Source organism: Trachinotus anak, unplaced genomic scaffold (assembly GCF_046630095.1).
Source record: "Trachinotus anak isolate AG129_WGS33_773 ecotype Australia unplaced genomic scaffold, CSIRO_AGI_Tana_v1 ptg000004l, whole genome shotgun sequence".
NCBI classification, from domain to species: Eukaryota; Metazoa; Chordata; class Actinopteri; order Carangiformes; family Carangidae; genus Trachinotus; species Trachinotus anak.
Window position 1 is genome coordinate 6,238,249 of NW_027273855.1, and position 18,084 is coordinate 6,256,332.

Genomic DNA, 18,084 nt, shown 5'->3' on the forward strand with positions numbered 1-18,084 from the left:
GTCTATTTGTTGTTTAAGTCTGTTGCAAGTAAAAAAAAAAAAAAAAGGTCTAAATGATGAACCCTGAATTTAAAACAAGCAGTACGTCAGCACACCAGGATTTCGTGTTAGTCAGCATGCTAACATGCTGATGTTTAGCATAATTTGCAGGTATTTTTACCTTTTGATTGTACTAGATGAAAATATTGGGGATAACCCAATATTACGGTTGATCATGAGGGAGAACAAGGATCTCTTTGACAAAACTTCATTACAATCCATCGAGTACTTGTTGAGATATTTCAGCTGACCAGCGGACCAGCACTGTTGCTGCCTGGAGCCTCGCCACTAGCATGGAAATGTCAGATTGCCACTTTAAAGATTATAAATCAAGTCATTGTCACAATTTGGGAAATATGTGTACTGGCTTTCTTTCCAAGAGTGAGATGAGGAGATACAGTAGATACAAAAATTAACTCTGTTATCAAGACAAGGTTAGCCTAGCTTAGCATCAAGACTGAACGCAGGAGCTTAGAGCAACTAACCTGACTCTGCCTCTCGTGTAAACAGTAATGTGAAAATGGTAATAGTAATAATTTCAGGGGGAGTCACTTCAGTGCGGTGTCTCTGACTATAGGGCTAGGTGCCAGATGCAGTCAGCAGGCACCAGTTCAGGTTTGGCCTCTGCAACTGTTGGCTGCATACGGTCAGTGTGCTCCGCTGCTTTTCTATGAGAAATGATTCCACCAGATAATCGTGCCTAAAATCACAAGTAGTTGTTTCTACATTTATGTTTATGCACTGGTTAGAGTAGAAAGTGTTTGTATATAACACACATATAACACACACATTGGATCGCTTAAATTATCTCAGCTCACCGTCAGAAATAAAGTGAATAAAGGTATGAATGGAACTCTTTTGAGAGCATGAAGAAGAAAGATGCAGTACTCCTCTGAACCAACTGGACCATCAGGAACAAATGCGCCAATTTGGTTTGCCCTTTAATTGTAGCTCACCTCCTGGGCAGTGCAATTTTTGTAAATCCTGGAACGCTGGTGACACGGATCATTCCCTCAAGGCTGTCAGAATCTGATCAGTGGGATCCGAGGTGACACATGTGACAGGCAGACAGACGGATGAACCAATCCGCAGTCCATCCTCCTTGTTAAATTTTAACAAACTGACTACCACTCACCTGCTGTCAAAATGTTTGCCCTCACAGCCGCTGTCAGGTGGCTCACACTAAATGGCATCCACCTTGTTAGGCAAAAAAAATTTAGACTGGCTGCCTCCTTATTAAATGCAGTTTTTTAGGTAGAAAAACCAAGGGGACTATGACAAATGTACTGTCCACCAGCCTTGTTAGAACAGGACAAATCTCTTTCTGCTGACCATTTCTATGTTATGGGATGATTCTCACATGTAGCATCACGACCTTTATTTAGTGTGTCACTTTCAGCCAACACTATAACTAGTTAATCTAGAAGAGCACAGATGTTGTGGTGAAAAGACTGCTTGTTGTTAAATTGAGTGAATTTTAATCATGAGAGAAATATAAATATGAAATGATTTCTTTTGCAGACAGACAATTGCATCAGCCACTGGCCATATCACAGGTCATCACAATGAGTGCTGGTGCAGAAATCTAACTCCTCACAAGGGCCATTTAGTGGCTGTGCTAGAGCTTTTAGTCAGTAGTTGACATTTGCTAAACGCGCCAACCTAAGAGTCAGTCTCAGACAATGCTTTTCACTTGGCTTATTTTGTACCTTTCCAGTAACATTTCAGTGTTATAATTACACACCCTCCATATCTGTCCAAGTTCTTATAACTTACACTAATACTTAAAAAAAAAATCATTTTTTTATATGTTTAAACAAATGTATTCACTTTTTAAAAGGGCAAACTACTTGTAGAAGTGCAGCTGTTACAGCTGCCACTCAGCCATGGTTATCGTACCAAACCATCATCCACTCTTTACAAAATGTAACATGATTTGCCACCTTGAGTGGCTGGGAGTAGTCAGATTTTGGGATCACTGACCATTGACCATCAATGCTGCCCACTGATCTGGGCTTCATGGCAGAGCGGCTGGACGGAAGCCTCTCTTCAGTGAAAGACACGTGAAAGCTGCTTGGATTTTGCAAATAAAGCATCTTCAGGACTCTGAACGTGAGAAACAAGATTCTCTGGTTTGATGAAACCAAGACTGAACTTTTTGGCATCAATTTGTAGTGTCATGTCTGGAGGAAACCAGACACCGCTCATCACCTGCCCGATACCATCCCAACAGAGACGCATGGTGGAGGCAGCATCAGGTTTTGGGGGTGTTTTTCAGAGGCAGGGGCAAGGAGACAGGTCAGGGTTGAGGGGACGCTGAACACAGCAAAGTACAGAGGTATCCTTAATGAAGACCTGGTCCAGAGCCCTTAACACATGCATACAACGTAGATTCTATACATTTTGCTTCAGAATATGAAGCGCTTGTGTGAACTGTACAACAGGTATGTAGATAAATCCAACAGATGCTAGTCTCCTTTTTTCAGCGATGATAAGATATCAGAGGGATAATTGTACAAGAGCACAGAGGAAAGGTGATAGTTATCTGGGGTCATGTCTACCATGATGACCCGCACAGTACACATCTAATTACAGAGCAGCCTCTTACTTGGAGTTGCATCATGGCATTATATGTGTGTACATGTGGGTGTATATGTGGATATGTGTGAAAGAGAGATTCAACACTTTCTTGCTTAAGAAAAGAAAGAAGAATAGATCATGCTGTAAATAAAGCTTGTTCTACATGGTCATTAACAGTGTAAACCGATGCTTTAATTGAAGACTGACCCAGGTGATTCACTGTTGTTGAGGCTGGTTTCATACATACCTTGGTGTTGTATGCAGAGTTTCACCTCTATCACCTCTAAATGTTTAAATAAATTAAAACTAATTAAAGAGGGTCAATAAAATGTTTTACCAAGAGAATGTGTCTGTGAGAATGAAGCATTGGAAAGTATGTACTGATTTGTTTACACAGTTGGACCAAGAGGTAACTGTATGATCAGTAGAAGTTTGTCAAAATCTTTCAACATTCTTTTTTTTCTTCTTCTTCTTATTATTACAATATATTATTCCTACTATAAATTAACTAACTTAAATTTGATTTAAAATGTTTAGCCTACTTCAATGATATTTTCATACTAATAACAATATGTAGGGTTGCAGTATGATAGGATTATTTATTGTGTGATGTAATGGTGGCATCACCCTTGTTTATGAATACAGACCCCTTAAAATTTGAATTCTGTAGTCTTGTTAATTATGATATTAACAAGAATCAGAGAGCATAGGCTGTTATCACGGAAAAAGATTATTTTCTCATCATTTTACTATTGTTTAATCATTTGAATAATTAACAAGCAACTTACATGCCAAAGCTTTCACAGGAGATGCTAACGTGCTGTTGCCACAGAAACCAGATGCTAACTGACCAGCTAAACTAAAGGAAAAGCTACCGCAAGCCAAATGAACCTCTGGGCTCCTACACGTCTGTGTGCTCTGTGCGGGCGTACATGTTGTCATGCAGTCATATTGGCATTATCTCCCCCAACCTCCTGTGTCACTCGCGGCATTGAGGCAGGTGTGCACTGCACATCTGTACAGGAAGATCTAGGTAAGATTGATAACGGTCCATATTCACAGTGTGACTTAAAATGGTGTTAATTAGGCTACAGATGTCTTTCATTTACAAAAACAAGCAAAAGAGGAGCCTGTGGTGAAGTAGACCTGATCCTAGAGGCCTCAGCAGTAGCCCTCATGGTCACTTTCACTACTATTTCTGATTTTAAAATAGTTTCTCTAGCCACACTCATAACTGTTTTATTTTCATTCTAAAACAGGTTTTGATTTTTTTTCAGGTGGAAAAAATGGTAAGTAGGTTTTGAAAATATTGTTGATTGATCAAAATAATGCATCTGTTACAGTCTTTTAATAGGGCTCCTGGGCGAGGACAACAGGACAACAGTCTTACCTAAGCAAACCATTTGGTAATTTACCTGTGGAACTGATGTCTCCATATCATTATGACCATTACTGATAATTCCTTTTTGAAAGGAAATTGTAGTCCTAGAGACTAAATCTAATTTAATCTAATTTGGTGAAGGTAAAGTCAGGACAACAGGTGTATCTGATGATTGCATCTCATCATCAACACAAAATTTCTACCGCTTTCCTGAAAGAGTTTGTAAGTGGATCTAAGTTGTGTCATCACCAGTGGTGATTCTAGACTCTGGGGGCCCTCAGACAAAGAAGCTCATGGCAGCCCATCAAAAAAAATCTTTTTTTCCCCTCCTCAATCAACACTCAATACACCATACTGACAAAGTGAAAAGAGACTTTTAGAGATATTTGCAAATTTATTAGATTATGATGATGGAGGCCACTGTGCTCGTGGGAACCTTCAATGCAGCAGGAATGTGTTTGTATCCTTCACCAGATCTGTGCCTCGACACAGTCCCGGCTGTGAACCCTTCTATAGTCAGGTGTGTGTCTTTCCAAATCATGTACAATCAGTTGAATTTACCACAGGCAGGCTCCACTCAAGGTGTGGAAACATCTCAAAAAGTGATCAAGAGAAATGGGAGGCACCTGAGTTACATTTCAAGTATCCTAGCAAAGGGTCTAAATATTTATGTTAATGTGTTTTTCCTTTTTAACAACTTTGCAAACATTTCTAAAATTCTATTTTCACTTTGTCATTATGGGGTATTTGGTGTAGATAGATTTTTTTTTTATTTTATTTGAGTATAAGGCTGCAGCATTTTACTTTTTCTCATTTTGGAAGATGATTTTAACCAAAGCAACAAGTCAGGGACATTGCTAAAACTCCAGTGCGGTCCGAGACCTTGGTGTAAGTACTAAGTACAACATCTATTCAACAAGTGCAAGGATATCAGATAAAGAAATATGAAAACAAAATGTGAAAAAAATCGAAAGGGTCTGAAAACTTTCTGAATGCACTGTGTGTCATTCTCAAAACAGCTTTTAACTGTGTTGTTCTGAAAAGCTAGGAGGCAGTGCAGCGAGGGTGGAGTTCAGGGAAGGGATAAAATAACAGAAATTTTAAAAAGACTTATGTGCACAACAATCACAAATTTACAAATGCATGTGTTTGTGCCTTCAGCAAGATATTGTATGCTTGGCTGAGAGGTAATTGGACTCAGATGTGATAATTGGAAGCTCTAGCACACCTTTACTCATGCACTGTGACACATGGATTACTGGCAGATCAATAGAAAAACCGGTCTTGTCTCTACATAAATGAAGGTATTAAAATACTCACATTCTCCTGATAGAGGTTTTATCAGTTTGGACCAAAGATGTAGCGCTGCTGTCTTTCTGCCCTGCAGATACGCCTCAGGAATTCCCCTGTTATTTGTTTTGATGCCTCATGATGTTTGCTGCAGATATATTTTTTGAGGTAACACAGACAACACAATCCATATGTCTAATCCTCATTATGGAGACTAACAAGTGTTCAATGTCAAATTTTTCATCATTGTATGTCTGATCCCACCGGGCACAGCACAATCCTTGACTTGTGCGCTGGTTCTGCCAGAGAGGCTCACACTGTGAATCCTGGACCCGGCATCCACTGGAGACAGCTGATCTCAACCGCATGCACTTTATCCGTGGGAGCTGCAGTCTGCTAAAGATGTTCAGACATGGCCTTATGATTCTGCTACGACTCTCCAGGGCTCTTCTCTCTGAACTTGGACATTTAAAAATTGCTGTCAGCTCTTGGATGTCACTTTATAACGATGCATTCATCCCTAACAACAATGTGAAAGTATTTCCAAAGGGCCCTAAATCACTAAATCGCCTCCTGAATGAAAAATAGAAGGCCTTCACGGAGGGTAACCTCACTGTAAGAGAATATAAGGTGAAACAGAAAGTAAGAAATACAAAAAGCAGGTGTTACATAAAAGACTGAACGTTAGGATGGACTGAAAACTATACTAGAGCTGCAAAATTAAATCCAAGAAGAAAATGATGACAGCTCTCATTATCAACTTGGTATCTATGATTTGATGTCCGTAGTTTTAATGATGTTAGCTTTGATCTTAAAATGTGCCTTCAGCTTCACCTGTCCTTCCTTTTAAAGTGAGCTCTGTTAAATGTGTTACTGTGTAAAACCTCTGGCCATGACTCTATGTAACATGTTGCTTATAGTCTGTGCAGAGTCTTATATAGTGAAATACATGTCCTGATGTTCCTCAGCCAGCAAACGGTGCCAGTGTAGTGGGAAAAAAGTAGTCTGATATCAGACCTGTTAATAACAGCGACTGCACAGATGTATTATATCAGCACCCACCAGAAGCCCTGAAATCTGTAGTCATAAGTTCTTTTGAAAAAGTGATGAAGTAAATAGGAGGTGGGAGTAGATGAACAGTTTGTGACAGCTGAAACGGACAGCAGTATATATCATCTACCCCAGTGCTTCCCAACTCATGGCCCACTTGAAAATCTCAAATATGTTGCGTCTGTCTCTTGACTCTCTTTCCTTTTAATTCATTCCGCTGCTAACCAAGCTATCCATTTTGATACTCCAGCTTTTCCCATGGATGTAATCTTTTAGCGAGAAATCAGTCTGAGACAGCAAACAAATATACAGTGTGGTCTTGCTCATCACAGTGATAAGATGAGAAAAAAAGTAAAAAAAAAAAAAAAAAAAAAAAAAAAAAACAATGTAAGGAATTTTTAAACATTCTTAATGTTTTTGAAGATTTTTTCATTTTAAAAATATTTTGAGTTTTTTTCTTTTAATTATTATTAAATTTTTCCAACAAAATTGTACCGTTTTACAAATGATCTTCACAACTGACTTAACTGACTTTTTGCGGTCGCTTGGGGTAAACAAAAGCAATGTGTAAACACAACAGTGGCTCATTATCTACCTCACAGAGAGATAAAGTTAAACTGAAACTTTACAGGTCAGTCGGAAAGCCTCATTAAAGATCCCATTAACTTTTATAATAAGGCAACTAAACTAAAAAAATGTGCCTTGAAGCATAACCTTACTCAACAGTAAAATCACTTTAAATGTTTATCAGGACACTAATAATAATAATAATTATAATACCATTTCTCACAAGCGGGTGAAGCATCACAGCTGAGATTACAACTGAAATGTTGGAAAATGATTTCAGACAAGAACATTGGTGAATATTACAGAAATGTACAAAACCAAGATACAGTGACCACAGTATTTGTGCTGCCTGGCTGGTTGACTTTCACAGACACTTGAGCTTTTGGATGCTTAAAAGTAACTGTTTAACTTTGTTAAAATCACAAAGGTTTCACTTGCTAAAGGCCTGTAGTGAAGACAATAAACCCCAGGAACACGCATTATTCATTCTTTGAAAATGTCAGCAGACGCTTGCTTATTTGAACATCTAGCAGATTTGGATCCAGTAGATTTGAAACATGTAGTACTGACATCTCACAGTTAATGGCATTTACATGAATTTATTTTTATAAATTTTTGTTTGGGAGCTTAACTAACATGAGGAATCCTGTATATAATATTTTTATTACCAAGACAGCCCTAGTTAATATGTATGATAAATTGGACAGCTGGCTTGAATTTAACAAGAGGATAGTGGAATATAGTCTGCTTATGTGCACCCTAAAAAATCCATTATTAACAAGGAGCCAGGAGCTAAAACATCTATTTGTTTGCTACCAGCCAGTCTCATGCTCCCTCAAACTGTCCCCTGGACATGTCATTATTTACCCAATTATAACAAGTCTGCACTTTTTATATTGCTATATCCACAGCTTTCGAACCAAGCCCTATTTAATGATGTATGACAGTGTCTGGTTTGTCTCCCCCTGTGGTCCCCTGATTGGCAGACAAGCACTTGATACAACACCAAGAAGAAAAACACTCTTTTCAGTAAATCCTCAGTTTTTTGACATGTTTTCTTTGCTTGTTTTGGTGTTTTATGTATCCTATACATGTATGTCCAAAAAGGTCTTGTATGTGTGTCTTTGTAGGTCTGAAAGGGAGGTTTATGTGTGATTGCATGTAAATGGGTGGGAGACCTGGTGAGTGTGTGTATAGGCTACATATGTTCTCTCTTATTTTATGTGTTCGCGCTGAGGAAAGCCTTATATAACACACACACACACACACACACACACACGCACACATTCTGCTTTAGGTATGGATAAATATTTCAGATTTTGCCTTGATCTAGTTAAACAGTTAATCATGTTAGGCTGTTGTTAAAGTCCCATTTCAGAAAAATATGCAAAATTAGATTTCTGGAGTAAAAAGCCCTCTGGGAAGAATAGCTCTGCGATTAACACTCTTGCCTTCTAAATTTGTGTGGGCTGACTTAATTGGGGCTAAGTTTTATCAAAACCTTGTAGTATTTTTCTAGCCTAACTAGAGGTTGCTATGGCAACGTGCCAGTAGGTAACAGAGGTCTAAACACAATTGGTGAAATAAGAAAATATCTTTCAAGCTGCAGACACCAGACTGACTTCCAAAAGTGGGTAATGAGCATCCTGTGTTTTTTTTTTTTCATTTGTCAACATGAGGAAAACCTAAAGCCCGTATGAAAAATATAAATGCTGTCACGCACTTTTAAATCTATCTGTTACTGTCATCTCTGGAAAAATCTCCAAAGTCAACTAAAGAAAAATAACATCCCCACTTTTTCCACCTTTATTGTGAAATAAAGTAGCACCTGGACATCCTCTTTATACATCAAGCCCAGCGTTTCAACACAGAGCAGCCGCTGATAATAAGAAAACTGTGTATCAGCCTCTACACTGATGGCTTTTAAGTTTGAAGCTGCAAACATACATCTGGAGAGAACTCTTCCATTAGTCTGCTGCAGCTTCTTACAACTAAGCCCATCACATAATCCTGCAAAATTGAAGCAAAACTAACCAGATAATTTCTAGCTTCAACACACGTTGGAGGAATGCAATTTTCTCCTGGAGAACATTATTGAGTCAGAAGTAAAGAAATATATTGGTTTTTGACTCAGAGGCTCTGACTTGCCAAACATCATATTGCATTGCGCTGCACCGAGAAATCTGAGCAACAACATAGCAACGTTTTTCTGCATGCAGTTGTGCACAGTGGATTGTTCCACAGCCAAAATATTATGTATGAAAATCTCGGTCTGGTCAACTGTGGAATTATTGATTCAGGGATATTCAACTTATGAGGTGCATTCATTTATATCACTGATCATCAGTAATTTCTATAATTTATACACTCTGATCATTTAAAGGTGCACAAAAAAATCAGAAACCATGGAACAATGCAAAAGCATCAACGGCAAATGTCAGGTTTTAGTGTCAATCTGTCAGAATCAAAGGATAAAAGCACAACTGGAACCGTTCACAACACTTTTGTGTTTCTCATATAATAATTTATTCACAGTTGTGTGTATATTGAGCTGTGTAAACACAGGTTCTGAGGATGCACTTGTTTAAAAAGAAAACTGGATCACATGAACGTAGCTCTGTGTGTGGCTCCAAAGTGGAACCCAGTATGATGTACACACACGGTGAGATCATGTGGGAACGATAGATGGCAGCCTTGGCTTCGGTTTACAGCTCACGGTCACACACACACACACACACAAGTATAATGCCCAATGCATTCACGGTTCAAAAGTCCAAATAAAACACTTGAAATCTGGACAAAGGGAAAAAAGAATATTAAATATTAAAGTAGTTAACCTCAAGAAAAGGAAAGATGGTGATTCGTACAGAGCTGATGAACAGCTGATCTAAGAGGCAACTGGCAGGTAATTAATCACACAAGGTTAAATTACATTAATTAAACTTTGATTTTCAGTTATAAATGTATCTATTTAGAATTTTATTTTTTCATCAGGCATTGTGCAAAGTTGTTTTTCTTTTCTTCAGATTTGAGTTTTTAGCTTTAATTGACTATATTAACCCTCAAGCATCCCTGTGTTGTGGGAGCTGATCACATCCCTTATTACTGATCTGCCGCTCCTCTACACATTATTCATACTGACCTAATAGGCAGAGGAATAGTGCCTAGGGCTGCCAGAGGAGGTGAGGATAGAGTGGAGGAGGGGAAGAGGTAATGGAGGAGAGAGAGAAGGGTTAGGGAAAGGGAGAAGGGGGGACAGGGAGAGGTGAAGAGTAAAATGAGGAAAGAGAGGTAAAAGAGAAGGACTGAGGCACAGAAGAAAAAGAAAGTGAAAAGGAGAAGGAAGGGGATGCAGAAAGCTGAAAGAACATGTAGAAAAGAAGAGAGCGAAACATGGGACATGTGGGACAAAAAGAGAGATGATGAGGAAAGAGGAAAAGAAGTAGAAGAGGTGCAGATGTACAGGATGTAAGAAGGAAGTGGAAGACAACAGGACAGCAGGGATGTAATTGAGGAGAGGGCAGGAGATGTAGGAGAAAGAGAAGGAGGTCCAAACAAACAAGGAAGTGCACAGGGAAGGAAGGGGATGCAAGAGAACAGGAAGGATGTGTAGAACAGAAGAAAGGGTGAATAAAATATCTGGAGAGAGGGGCAAAAAGAGAGAGCGATGGCAGACCACCCGTCAGGAACACCGGGACATTTCCTGCTGGCCTTATGGAGGTTTTGGCCTTGAACAGTCAGCTTGACCAGCCATAATATAACAAGCAGGAATGAGCTGACAGACATTCTGCACTTAAGAGTTGAACATAATTTTTTTCCTATATGTTGGTCAGTCTTGAATTTTTGTGTTGTAACTTTCCTCCCAGGTCTGGAGTCCGGTTCCTGCTACATCAACAAGTAGGGTTAGCCTGCAAAATTAGTGGTCTGATGGTTTACATGAGGGGTGGCCTGGGATAGCCTGAATTATGTCCGTAAAGGAGGTAAAAACAGGGAAGAAGTAGAGGAATTGCAGAACAGAATAGAGGAGGTGCAGAATGATGGAGAAGAGGTGCAGAACAGGAGCAGGACAGAAGAAGAAAGGACATGCAGGTGAACAACAAAAAAAAAAAAGAGAGAGTTTAAAGTATAGGTGGGGCAAGAGAAGAAAAGAGAAGAGAAGAGAGTGAAAGTGTTAAGGAGGGGATGTGCAAAAGAGGTTCAGAAGAAATACAATAAGGAAAGGAAAAAGGGAAGGAGGCCCAGAGGAGACAAAATTAGGTTCAAAAAAGAGAAGAGGAGGTGCTGAGGAGATCAGAGCAGACGGCAGCTATACAGCAGTGCTCAACTAATCTGTGTCTGTCATGCTCCGCATATGAAACACCAAGTGATGACCGCTGTGATTCACTGCTGCTGGCTCCGAACCAGCCACTGGCCACCGTGTGTGTGTGTGTGTGTGTGTGTGTGTGTGTGATGCTTTCTATTCAGCGCAGAAGGCTTCTTTTAACAGCAGATTTGCTCTGACATTCATGACGACCTGGCTCCGGGCGGGGGGGGCTACAGTGGACACACACGCACTCACAAACACTTTAAATTCTTCGAGTCCACAAAGCGACATTAGATTTTTTACATAAAATTTAAATCCTGCAGGAATCCAACACTGCTCCGGGTAACGTTTTGTGTCCAAGCACGAGAGGTGCATGGCACAAGTGAATCAGGCTCTCTGTCTTTAGGTGAGTGGGGTCTGCAAGGCCATGGTGACATTTAACACAGTCACAATACACACTACACAGATGGCAAATGAGTATATTGAGGAGGAAACACAGTGCTGTCATCTCCCATCTACATCTACAGATGTGGACCCCGAGCCACCCAGTCAAGTAGCCACTAATGGAGGCTTGACTGACAGGTAGGGACACACAGTCCATCCCTGTGAGTCACTCTTCAAAGCTGTCGGTGTTTGTGTGTGTGTGTGTGTAAGAAAACAACCCTTTGTCGATGGAGTCAGTGGCTGCAGGTAGAAAGATGAGAACATGGGTGGACGAACGCAGGGCTGTGTCCATGCTACAGTCTGATGTAAATGTACAGTTTGACTTGGTTCACGGTCGCGTCTATAATTTGCCATTTCTCTTCTCTGTGTTCTCTTTTCTCTTTTTTCTCTCCTCGTCTTTCCTTTTCTCTGTCGTTCTCTCTGTTGTTCTGGATGTGCAGTGTATCAGCTGAGATACACAGAAAGGTATTACTAAAAATATGAAAATGGGCTCACTACTGATCTCTTTACTGTGGAAAAAAGCACATTAACTTAAGTTTAATTGTTGTTACAACCTAAATGTTGCGAAGAAGCAAAGAAGCAAGTTAGTTCATCTGTGTTCTCCTACTTGTTAAACACACAGTATGTAACTTCTGCCGCTAGGGCTCTGTCAATCAAAACAATAACAAAAGACAAAGTTGGATGACGTCATGAAATAGCATGGGATCATCTGAGTTGTTGTCTTCACCACCATTGCTGTAAGCTTCTCCCTGTTTGGATTTCTTCAGTGTCAGTCATTCAGGAGGTTTTTACCTAGATCTCAATTATCTACAGAGGTCTCCTCCTCTCCAAAATAAACAGACCCGGTGATTATAACTGTTAAAAGCACTGAAAGCAATTTCACATTTAAAGTCAGGACATTAGGGAAGGGTTGGGAGCTTAGACTGCATATCTAACTAACTGCTAATTTATGAACTAGACGTTCAGGAGGTTTTTACAGGCAGCCGAATTATCCACAGATGTGTCCTCCCCTCCATAACAAACAGGCCAGGGGATTAAAACCGATAGAAACACCAAATAAAGCAGTGCCACTTCAAAAATCTGCAATTCACCAGTGTCGAACGGCAGACACAGCGTCTTGGCTAGAAACTGAGACTCCTCACCTTCATATCTTTGATAACTTATGAACCAGACATTCAGGGTGTTTTTACAGGCACACCACATAGTCACTAATCCATCAAGCAGGCAACTGGGACTCTTTATTGCATGTCATTCCCCTTCTCTCTGTCACTCTTTACTGGTTTTTACCAGCAGCCAATCAGCACAGGTGTCCTCTCCATAACAAACCGGCCAGGGGGTGACTTAATGATTAAAATAACAATTTTGGCGGTTTGGGAATTGCTAGAAACATTTGGAATGATGTAAGTGCATAACCCAAAAAAAATATATTACATAGGTCTGATCATTTGTAGACATTTGAGTGTGGAAAAGTTACACATTATAACTTTAAAGGTTATGATTTTCTGTGCTTCATTGTAGCTGCAGTAACAAAGAAGTCCCCTTTAAAAAGTATAATTAATTCCCAATGGCAGGGAATGTCTGCTGTGTATGAAGAGAATATAGAGGTATAAATAGAAAATATTGAAACTAGTACAGTACAGATTATGACACAGGCCTAATTTTTTATATAAAATCGAACCACAGAAGCTTAAAGCTTCACAGTCTTGGCAACACAGTTTTGTGTTTTCTGTAATGAGCGACTAAAGAGCGACTGAAGAGTACAACAATAGAAAAATAAAAATGTAAATCCTATTATTACTTAATAGAATATTGGAAGCTGGTAGGAGTCTTCTCAAACCAACAACATACTACATCAGGGGGTTGATAAGAGTTATTAATACCAATGAGTCACTGAATACCATTTAAAATAATTTTCATTTATTGATACTTTTTTGAAGCCAAAACTTGACCAATGGAGCTTCAAGAAACTCGTAAAAAAAATTAATTAAAAAAAAAAAAATTAAACCAATTGAAGCAATTTAGAACAAGACCAGATGTCTCCTCGAGACAGGTCACCAATAAAACTCAACTGACTTGTTTATCTGTTTTAACTAAGACAGCACAGTCCCTGCCATTCAGCTTGTTACATTACTTTGTGTTTTCAATTCTGGATCATTGATATCACTTAATGCATCTGTCAAGATCATAACTGAACAGTTGCGTCTAACTTGCAACTGACCTCAAACCTATGTTGAAGACATAATTTTGATTTAATACTTTATCAGGTAGATTTACATCATTATGTAACTGACTGTAAGAGCAAAATTGGTTTTGTTCTCTTGGGTGCTTATTGTATGAACCTGAGAAGAATTCTGAAAATACAGCAGCAAAATTAATTAAACCTCTAAAATCAAGTGAGTGGGACTTGGAGAGAGAGCACATCAATACACAGCAGGTAATTACGTCACCAAGCAAGTGTAAACATGTTACATGTAGCAATAGGAGGAAAAACACGAATATAACTAATTACATAAAGGATTGCTCTTCTTTTCAAGTGTCCCATAAGTCATGACAGTGTGAGAGTGAGAGAAACAAGCTGTTTCCTCCATTCATGTATCAGCGCTCAGACCAGAATTATTAGTAGCTGAGTAGGAAAAACCCGTCATGTCAGCTTCCAAGTTGTAATTTCAAGTCATTAGACAAAAGTATCAATTGACACTTCTTCCAACGTTGAACTTCTTGAGGGGAGAGTGTTCAATTCACAGCCAGAATTACAATACTCAAATAAAATGGTGCACAGAAAATATATACTTCCATACACAGTAAGTCGGGAGTGATGCCTGACACTGCCCAGGAACATGAAACCAAAGCAGTCACTGTCAACGGAATTCAGCCATCATTCACTGTATTTTTTAAACCTGAGCTTTTCCTATTGTGACATACTCAAATATTCTCTGTGAAAATGGCCAATGAGCATGTTGCAATGCTACCACTAATAAGCAGTGTGACCATGGATGGATTATAAGAAAATTAGCCACTGGTCACAGATATGTAAGAGGCCCCCACTCCTCCTATTTAGGAGGATCATTTGTGTCTCTTTGTTCTGCATCTCTTTGTGGTCTTTTAGCTTCTTTTTTAGGTCATCTATCATCTGCTTTTGGAAACTATTTGTAATCATTTTGTATATATTTGTGGTTATTTTGCAATCCCTTGTGGTAATTCTTTTGTCACTTTTTGGTTTGCTTTTACCTCTCTTTGGATGTTATGATTTTCATAAAATTAATATTAACAGTTGTGGCCCCTTGGTGGCTCAACTGGTAGAGCATGTACCATTAAGGCTTAGTCCTAACTGCAGCAGCCTGGGGTTTGAATCCAGCCCTTTGCTGCATGTCATCCCCTCTCTCTGCCCAACTTTCCTGTCATAAAAAGCCTGGAAAAATAATAATAATAAGAAATATATATATATATATATATATATATATATATTAACAGTTAATTCATACAGAGGCTCTGGCTCCAAACTCTGATGGCTAAGCAGCATGCTAAAATGCCCTTACATTAATGTATATTATCATATATTCCTGATAGCAAATACGTTAAACAGGTACATTGACACTGTATTAGCCCATATATATATATAAAAAAAAAAACTTCTGTTGCTATTTGTAGACTGCAGTTTTAAGGCATGATCCACGTGTGGCCACACCCTAATCAGTGATGTCACAGCAGGTTTATCTAATCAGCAATCAAGTCAAAACACCTGCTGTGACTGAAAGTTTGAAGCCATACTGAAAAGTGCAGCAGCTGTCTGGCCTGTGAGGTTCAGTATCGATTTGTGCTTTAATATTCGGTTTAGTTGAAGTTGCAGCAGCATGAAAGAAGAACCATGTAGCTGCGCTGGTGGGTTTGCACAGAGAGAAAATCTTTTACCTGACTGAGAGGAAGATGTCTTCAGGCTAAGACACAAGGTAAGAATCCACAGCAACAACAACAACAGTGTGTTTTTCACGTAATACAAAACTTAGCAGTCACAAGCAGTCAGCAGCAGCGTTACATGGGCAGAAACTGTGGGGATAAATGAGGATAAGGAATATGTGAAAACTGTGTTCATGTGATGTCTGTATCTGACAAATCAATAATGAAAACTATTATCTTGTACTTCTTTCCTCTCCCTGTGTGTTCTGAGTGATCATTAACATTTAGAATTTATTTATGTGTTTTGAGAGGGACGTATCTAGCAATCAATTTATATAGAGTGGCAAACTGCATGATGACATAATTTATATAGGAATTAATATAATACAGAGGTTAACCATAAACAGAGATCACAGGTTGTCTATATAGCATTTTCATGGGCTACCTTACCATTGCCTGCGTAGAATAACATAATGAAAACCATCAGAGACAGATGACAAGTGGAATAGATTCGTCTGAAGACATCAAATCAACATCGACTCTAACAGTCTGGACGGACTGTGAAAGCTGTTGGAAAGTGTCCATCTTCGCTGCTTTTTTCCACTGCCACCTGCAGCTGCTGCCTGCTCTCGTCTGCTTTCCAGATGAGGCACAGTTCATCTCCAACAAGCCTCATATTTTCTGGTTGTTTGGATAATCCGTCGATTAGATTACATTGTGTGCATGGTATGCAACTGTCTTAACTAAACTAATGTTAAACCTCATTTACGGGGCATTTGTGGTTAAATGTCAGGGAAGTGCAGGGAACTCAATGATCCCTCTTGGGGAGGTGATGGCAGAGAAGAAAAGTTAATTTAGTCTCTGTCCTCGTTTTGTGATCTTTTAGCACATTCCTGTTCGGGAAATCGTCAAAACAACCCCACCACCAGGGCTGTGTGTGCTCCATGTGTGTGTGTTGCCTGATGTGATCTGACCAAGTCCAGCTAGTCGTTACAGCTTTGAAGAGGAGCCTAATAGTGCATCCTCTTGTTTGGGCCTTGCAGCTGTCGTTGTGTTTGTCTTGGCAGTCAGCAGAGGTTGAGGACGGACACAGAGCCACGAGGTTTCCAGTGTCCCTGTGTCACATAGTGTGTGTTTTTTCTCTGCGTGTGAGTTTTTAAACCTCTGACTTGTCCAGTCGCTGTGCGGTTTGTAGTGTGGTTGGCAGAAGGGTGAAACAGCCTTGTTAAAAGGTAGAATGTGGGCTTTTTCTGCTAGTTTATAGCATGAAGGAAAATGCAAGACATGACCGAGAAGTTAAAAAGTTTTCTGTCATCTTCTCCGACTTCCAAAATCTTATGACCTCTCTTATAAAATTATTCTGTCTCTGTGTCTGTCTTTCCCTCCATCTTTCCTTTCTCTGAGCCTTTTCCTGCACTAAGTTGAGGGTCACTCTGGTGTAAATGAGAGCACTGTTCCAGAAGGGGGAGGCTGGCTTTGCGGAGAGGATTATCTGTTGGTGTTGAGCTGTGGGATTCAGTTCCTTCTGGTGTATGAGCCGGTCAGCGAGCTGCATCGCTAAGCTTGTTATTATTGTTTTGGGAGAAGGAGGCAAAGTTCTGAGGAAGAAGCACAGGAAAGAAGGAAAGATGGAGGATATAAAGCAGAAAAGGAAGAGAAATAGAAAATGAAAGGAGAATGTGTCTAAAGATGGTGTAAAAGCCCAGGATAAAGCTTTAATGATTGACTGTATTTGGAAGGAAGGACAAAGATGAATAACAGCAGAAGGATAGAAAATCACTGCATCTGCAGAAATCGTCATCGGACGCAGGTTTTAATGGGGAAGAGGGGAAAAATGCTTAGATGTGCTTTTTCCACAAGCAAAAGTGGGATGAGAAACCTGAGGAAAAAGCTCAGTTATCTCCTCTGGAGCAGCAGACAGCCACAGACTAACACACAGTCTAACAGACAGACGACTCCACGAAGGGTGAAGTCTTCGTGGACACTTTGTACCCTGCCATCTTTGTTTTGAGGAACAAGTCCAGTAAATCAGATCATTTTTTTCTCAACTATGAAACACTGGCTCTAAAACAGGTACTTGCACAGGTTATGGAGAGATTTTACCACACACTGGGTGAATTTTCAATCTACTGGTAAATTTGAACGGACAGAATGGTGCGCTTTGCTCTGCTAGTCTGCTTGCTGAATTCAAAAGTAGCTGCTGATCTGTTTTACTCACTCCAAACATATCCTGGAAAAGAATGGGACGGTAGAAGGGTGTCACAAAAGAAGCCATATATTTCACAGGTTCGAGGCATTAAAACCCTCTTGTCTGTGTGATTAAATCCATGACTAAAGCTGTCGTCCATAGTAAACCACAGATTTATGGACTAAATGCCTCCCCAATCTTACTGAAAATGGAAACGGCAGCAAAACAGCTGGTTCGAACCACACAGGGCAGGTGGATTAAGCATCTTTAGTTGGGTAGTCAGTAGGAATGAAGTGTTAAAGGTTAACAGCGTGTAACAGCTTGCGTTTTTTACTTATGCTACATGCT

General features: G+C 39.6%; 1 protein-coding gene across 3 annotated transcripts in view; it reads left to right on the forward strand.

The window, feature by feature from the left end:
- Positions 1-15,390: 15,390 nt before the first annotated feature.
- LOC139620197 (plexin-A1-like) overlaps positions 15,391-18,084 on the forward strand; it is a 295,422-nt gene continuing 292,728 nt past the window's right edge. For all 3 annotated transcript variants that reach the window (XR_011690764.1, XR_011690765.1, XM_071475509.1), the window contains exon 1: positions 15,391-15,601. The gene's annotated coding sequence lies outside the window, so the exon portion shown is untranslated. The remainder of the gene's footprint in view (positions 15,602-18,084) is intronic.